General features: G+C 36.4%; 1 long non-coding RNA gene across 1 annotated transcript; it reads right to left on the reverse strand.

Annotated features, from left to right (window-relative positions):
* Positions 1-1,317: 1,317 nt before the first annotated feature.
* Positions 1,318-3,509, reverse strand: LOC109222017. The gene is made up of 2 exons (XR_002067346.1): positions 2,922-3,509; positions 1,318-1,642 (listed from the first exon to the last, which is right to left on the reverse strand). It is a non-coding gene; the product is annotated as an uncharacterized LOC109222017 (long non-coding RNA).
* Between the last annotated feature and the right edge of the window lie 4,247 nt (positions 3,510-7,756).

Consider the following 7,756-nt stretch of genomic DNA (forward strand, 5'->3'; position numbering starts at 1 on the left):
TAAAAACATAGTGTGACTAAAAATACCTTCACCGGGTGACAAGCACATCGGCTATCTCAAAGAAAGCGGGCTATGTCAAGCAAATGCCCAATTTTTAATTTCAAGAAGACTCAGAGGGGGTGCGTGAGAAAACAGTTTATATGTACAGTTCAACAATATCAAAAAGGTAAAAATCGAACAGGTAGCACATTCCACAAATAAATCACAATATATGCAAAACTAATAAAGCCAAAAAAGTGAACATGTACAAGCTCGAATTCTAGTTTTTTCCCAGCGGAGTCGCCCGAGCTGTCACACCCCTTTTTCCGACCCCCCAAAAAGATATAAAATGTTATGGGTTTGTGGGTTAAAGAGTTTTTCCAATTAAAGTGACAAATTTGAGTAGGGATTATTTTATTTACAGAGTCGCCACTTGGAATTGATTTTTCGGTGTTCCAAGTCACCTTTTATCCGAATCCCTAGTCAAAGAAAGAATTGACTCTTTTATTATTAGTCTGTGAAAATAAAGTCCGGGTAAGAAATTCTGTTGACCGGGGAGAAAGTGTAAGGCATTCCCCGAGTCCCGTGGTTCTAGCACGGTCGCTTTATTGACTTAAAGTTTGGCTTAAATTAATTTTGGAAAAACTGTGATTTGCATGATTTCATGTTTTACCTATCCGCTTTTATTTTCTTAATTATTAGAAAAATTAAAGAAAATAATAAGATGTCATAACCACACTATGGAAGCGAATGCGTGACCGAGACGAAATTTATCGATTTAGTCATAACAGCGCNGGCTCTCACATTAAATATTAACTTTAGGACACATATGCTTGAGTTGCCCCTGATGTTAACTTTTGAATTAATTAAAACTAATAACGATCACCTCTTTCAAAGAGCACATGTAGCATAGAGAGATGATGAACTGCAGAAATTAAATCATATATGAGATTGTATGACCACATCTTAAGTGAAGCTCCACATATGCACCAAAATTGCAAAGTTGTCTATGATATTTAACTAAAAAAACCTGTTTGCCCAACTTTTAAAATTTGGTTATTCTTAAGAGTACCTTTTTTTAAAATGGAGTTGATATTCTTGCGCTAAAGATCCTCAAATCTTTTAATTTCCTCCGCCACTTTCAATTTACATTACATTCCTTAATCCTTATGCTTGTAGTGAATCAAACTTTAAGCTTTTCAAACCTCAATCTTGCCAACATTAGTAATTTTTTTTTAATACCACTACTACTTTATACATGGCTCCAATTGATTTTCTAACTTCAAATCCTTAAACCTCAAAAGAAAGATCTTTAAGCTATGTACTGATTCTAAAATACAATAACAGAAACTTCATCATATGAAGTTTAGCACAAAACAAAAGGATTTGACAATATTAGCAATTCAATTTTCAACATTAGAACATTTAAACATTCTTACCTCACTAATTCTATAGTTATGCACTATGATATAAGTAGCCCAAACTAACACCAAAACATGGTTATACAAATCTGCCAACTACAAAATAAACTAACTATAAACAATAAAATGATCATAATATGGAACTTTCAGCACTCAAATATTCAGCAGATTCCTTGGAGACAATTGCTCGAAATAAACTAAACCAGGCCAATCTTTCATCATCTTCTACTATAGTAAAGAACCTGCATTACAAGTGTTTGGAAAGTTACCTGAAACCCGAAAATACAGCAATAAAGGTAGCAAAAAATCAGCAGCAGGGACAGTACAAACAACAGCATCAACTCAGTGTTAAGATAACCCAGAATACTCAACAAGGATTCTTGAAACTAGTAGCTAACAACTTCACGAATTGACCGAGAGATCCTTCTATTTTTCTCAAGGTTTTTGCACTCTCAGAAACACTAACTAAGATCAGAATTTTTAGCTTACTAAAGGGTGCTTCAGCTGCTGATTTTTACTCTCAAAGTTGTGTTTTTAGGGTGTAAAAACTATCCAACAAATGTGTGATGTAGTCCCCCCTTAAATGAGGAAAGGGCAGCCCTTAAATAGGCAAAGAAAAGCCAACTTTTTGGACAGATTTTGGTTCACCAAAAATCTGTCCAAAAAGGGACTGACTTTGTGTGCTAAACACTGTTCAAAAGTTGTTCAAAAGGTGAAAGGACAGCCTGAAATCTGCTATGGCAGAAGCAAAGAGTCATTTCAGCCACCCTAGTACTAAAAATAAGTTGCTAGTGTACCCCTAACACATGATTACTCATCTACTCTACAGCTTTTAACAACAACAATACCAACCATGTGATTCAAATCAAATGAAAAGCAAGTAACCAGAACATAGTTGATCTACCACAAACATGTAACTGAAACTTAACACTGAACCATTAATCAACCAAGAGAACTTAAAACCTAATGACTAAAATCAAACCAAGCAAAACACATGTTAACAGAGAAAACAAACTTAGTGAAAAAGTTTCACTATTTTCACTAAGCGAAGACGAAACTGAAAACTAGATAGAAAACGAACTAAAATCGACCACTAACAGAACTTACACTACTACAATAACTACAATAAAGTAGTAGGCAACAGAAATCAGAAACCTAAAAAAAGGATTAAGGTTCTAGTTAGAGTCCAAAAACTTTGAACCGTCAGTTAATTAGCACGATGAATTAAACGTGAAATAACAGAAACTGCAATTGAAGCTAAAATTTACAAACTTGAATCTACAACTAACTTCAAACACCATTAGCAGAACTTATGAGATAGGAATCCGGACAACAAAATAATTTGAGATCAACAAGCGACGACTAATCATTACTGACTCTAAACTAACTAACGGCTAACTAAAGATAAATAAAACACATGATCAAACAAAGAAGAAAAATCAGAAATTTTAGACCTAAGCAAACTACAATGAAACAGAAAGTAAAAGAAAAATAAAGGGGACACAAGGGATTAGGGTGTACCAGAAAATCGAGTGGTGCGGCAGTGGTGGTGATTCGGGCAGTGTTGGAACGCCAACTCGACAACAATGTGAACTTCGAGCACGATTTTCTAATTGGTGAATTGTGACCGTAATTTCCAGCGAGCCAGAGGTCAGTCACGATATCAACAATGAGAAACTCGTGCTTCAAGTCACGAGATAGGACGAGGCAGAGGTGTGGTGGCAGTAGGGTGTTCCGGTCGGCGGCGATGGGGTTTTTGGGGACATGGGTTGGAGATACGGAGGGAGGAGGAGAAGAGGAGGAAATGGTGCGATTTTGGCGGGGATTGGAGATGGTGAACGGCGGCGGGTGGCGGCTAGGGTTACGCTTAGGTTTAGATTTGGTGAGATTGAGATGTTTTTGGGGATTTTTAGTGGTATAGGTAGAAAGAGGAGGAAGAGGGGAGGAGATGGTGAAATTTTGGGGTGGATTGGAGGTGGTCCGCCGGCGGCGGCGATTTTTGGCCGGCGGAGCCACCGTGGAGAAGGTGGCGGCGGGCAGAGAGGTTTATAGAGAGAGGAGAGAGTGAAGAGAGGTCTCTAGGGTTTGAGTAAATGGCCAAAAATCTGATTTTTTGGCTCTTTTATTTGGAAAGGGAGATGAAATGTGGTCCGTTGGATTGAAGGGATTGAAGGGATGAGATTTATTCTCAACTTCGTTAAGTGAAACGACGTAGTTTCAATATGAAACTACGTCGTTTTGATCTAGACCTTGGCAAAACAACATTTGGACTGGATTGGCTGATTTGGGCCGCCAATTTGCCTCAAATTTGGCCCAATTTGGATAAAACATTAAGAAACCCAATCCCTTGAACCTCACAACAATTAATTAAGCTAAAGTCTTAATTCAAAAACTACAAATACACAAATAATAATCCTACAAAAAATTAAAAAATTAAAATGTATTGTAGAAGAAAAAAAGAAAAAGCAAAAATTAGGCATTTACACCTGGAGTTATACGTCTCCACTTTTTTGTCGTTGGCCTCAATCTTCTTCTCACCCGATTCCACTCGCTTTGTCAAAGCCTCAAGCATTTTCATTATCTTGGGGTTGGCCCCGCGCTCCACTCCACCCGACTTCTCGATGGTTTGCTCGTTTCCTCGGGTATTCTCCTAGGACCATTCAGGCCCGATCCTACCAGGAGGGTGGCCTTGATTCTGTAGTTGTGATATTGTCTCTTGTTGAGCCTGCAACATTTTGAAGATTAGGCGAAGGCTTATCCCATCACCTTCGCCTTCGGGCATTTCTCAAACTGTTGCTCGTGGGCCTCCGCGAATGTTGTTTTCAGGGTCAGTTGGCAGGTGGGCGTCAATAGCAATCTGTGAATTGACGTCGATTGGATCACAACCGAGATTTCGTTGGGATCAGGATGGGGCACATCATTGCTAGGTACCACGTTATTGTTTTCGCCATGATGGCCAGACTCATCCTCAATATTCAAGTGAGCAGACTAAGAATTGGACTTTTTTAAGGTGACCGAAAATAAAAACCTTAAAGAACAAGCGTAAAATAGAGTGTGTTATGAAAATTTGTATCAAATCACCACCATTATCCTTAGCCCCACGGTGGGCGCCAAACTATTTATCCTTAAAATGGATAACAATTGAATTTGTACGCGATTTTAAGGAATTGTGGATTTATTCAACATAAGTGAACAAGAATGTTAGATAAGCGAAATAAAGATAATATAAATAATATAAACAACCAAACCAATTGTGACGTTGAGTCCGGTCTCGAATTTAGGCTTAACAGTAGTTTCGCCCTTGACTAGACCCTCGATTTGCAGCCAAATGTATATGAAGAACTATGATTAAAATAAGAAGTTTTCAATAACTAAGAAGTAGAGAAACAAGTTTGTATTGCCTAGATATGTGTTTTACAATGTGTTCATTGAATAGAAAAGCTTTCCCTTTATATAGCAGAGGAGTTATTACCCTTGGTACAATTCTTAAAAAAGTAAAAATCTTTCTTGTACGTCAATTACTGATATAGTGCCGACATCGGGCGAGATCCGCGCCGTGATATCTAGTTGGGTATGGATATCACGGCTCTCCATTAGTCGTGTGCAACTTTTCGAGGTCTTGGAGCTCGTTCCGGGTTCGATAGGTGTTGCCCTGCCAGGTCCGGTGGCGAGCACCCTGTTCCGATCTCGACCTAAGGAGTTCTCAGATTCGGTCCTATCTCGTACATTCATGCTCCTCTCTTCGTTTGACTCACCATGAACTTGGGGCGTATGCCAACCCCGAGTTTACCCGTATACACCATCAATGTTGGAGTGAATGCCAGATCAATAGCATTTGCCATCTGAATATGCCCACTGAGTACTGAAAGATACTATAATGCTAATACATAATTTACCTAATTAAAGTAAAAAATTACAAAAATTAAGTTACAATCTTTACTTTGATAACATTGTACTTTACAAATCGTGATAATTTTGTAGTAATAGTTCTAGTAAGTCTTTAACGTATTGAAACGTAGATCATAGGAATAGAACGAACGCTTTAAGCCCAAAAAATCTCATTGAGAACGCAATAGAACAAATAGACGTATAAAGAATGCAATAGAACAAAAGCTTCTAGCTTAGTTGCAAATATAAGCAAAAGCTCAATCTCCTTTGGTCAGAATACACAACTGAAAATAGTGGATATGTTGGGGGTTTGCTAAGGGAGAACTCCCTATTAAGTACTTGGGAGTGCCATTGAGTAGCAAAAGATCATATCTATTGTCCTGTGCCAGCCTCTACTAGAGCAAATGCTTGGAAGGATCAACTTATACTTGTCCTATGCAGGAAGATTAGAATTGATAAAATAGTTTACTTACCAAAAAAAAAAAGGGTGTCAGTGAAATATTATTTTCTGCTGTTTAATTTTTAGTTTTACAAGACTATTTCTCTTAGCATCAAAAAAATAGCACATTTTTTTTTTGGGGGGGGGGGGGGGGTTTTAATTTGTCTTTTGTATATTACTCTCCTTATTGTAATCTGCAATCATGGTTAAAAATTTAATATAAGCAGTACTCATTCTTCTAGTAGAAAAACCATAATTATATTACAACAACCTCTCTTCACAACAAGAACTTAATACTTAAGATCAGAAGTAACATTGTCAAGATAATAACTCCCAAACATTAATACCCATACTTTTACTATTGAAAAACAACATTAAGAGTAACACTCTTCAACAACAAGAAAACATGCACATCTTAGTTATATATCTTAAACATAAATGCTAACAACAAAATACTACACCCCCACCGTCCCAAACGAGTTGAGGTCGGCTATATAAATTCTCGCTAACCATATTACTCCATATAAACTCGTCTCGTAAAAATATTTTTCTTAGCACTTAGGGAAAGGGGAACCACAAGTAGAAGCAACTTTCTTGGCATTAGGAGAAGAAATCATCTTTTGAAGTCTTGGATCTTTCATGTATTTGCAAAGGCATGGCCTTTGTTCCTTTAACTTTGAGCAACACATTGCACTTGGAGTTGTAGAAGACATTATGGCATTTGCACAAACACTTAACATCAATGGATTGCAAGTGATATCTGCTTTTGTCACCTTAGTTTCTTGACTAAGAACCAAAAGTACCATTAATGCAAAGATTGCCACACACCTCACTGCCATTTTTGTGATCTAGTGTGTGTCTATGTGTGCAAGAGAGAGAATCTTTTGTAAGTGAGAGTAGTATATTGTGTGTGTATGTTGTGATGGATGCATTGGAATTATGGCTCAATTTATAGAGGAGGATGGTCAGAGGCGGATCAAAAAATTAAATTTGATGGGGTCAATGTTTAGAGTTCTAGATTAAACTCGTCGTACTTTTGAAATTATGGATGCATAACATAATATTTGACAAAATTTTATGATTTTTTGAGTATATATCCATATTCCCGTTTAAAAAATAATTCAGTTGAACTTGTTGTACAAAAGCTAAATTAGTAAAGTAAAAACTAAAAAAGAATCAAGAAGCTTTTCTTTTTCTCCCCTCTACTTTTCTTCCCCCTTTATCATGTGTATGGTTAAAGTAGAAAAGAATTTTTCTAAAAACAAATAGAAAGAGATCTAAAAGTATTTTCACAAATCATTTGATTTGGAAGATTATAGTCTTTCCACTTTTGTACTAGACAAAGCAAAAAACTTAAACTAAAGTCTTTTTATCTGCTTTTATACAGAGAAAAAACTAAGTCTTCTTATCTTTTACTGATCAACAAAGGTGTCATGCAAACAAAAAGTATATAAAAATAATTAAAATATGGAGAAAAAGAAAACGGGAACTGATCTAGCCAACCAGTATTAATTATGAGAATCTATTCGGAAATGTTCTTAAATATTTTTTGTTTTTGTGGCTTTTGTTGGTCAAATCTTCCGAGCATTTAAATTACAACTCAGTGCATATCTGAAGATGTGTATTTGTGAGTAGAAAGTGGGGACTATAGATTGAGTCAAGTACAAGTAGTTTTTTTTTTTTCACTCGAAGTCTGGTATTTGTGTTAGGATACGGCTAAAATTAGATTTTGCGTCGAAATATTTCACATTCCGGGGTAAAGCGCACACTAACAAAGATGATTTCATACCCAGAGTTCGATCTGAGATATCTGATTAAGAATGATTTAGTACTTACCTTTCCACCATAATCAAGTACGAGTAATTGATATTCAGGAAATGGAGAACTTTAAAGATTATGCATTATTAGTAATTATAACGGCATGCCTACATATAGTTGAAGCTATCATAACAACATATTTTGAGCGTGAGCAAATATTATGGATCCATAAAAATCTCCTTCAACAAAGCTTTTGTTTTATAACCTTTAT

This window comes from Nicotiana attenuata, unplaced genomic scaffold (assembly GCF_001879085.1).
Source record: "Nicotiana attenuata strain UT unplaced genomic scaffold, NIATTr2, whole genome shotgun sequence".
In the NCBI taxonomy this organism is placed as follows: Eukaryota; Viridiplantae; Streptophyta; class Magnoliopsida; order Solanales; family Solanaceae; genus Nicotiana; species Nicotiana attenuata.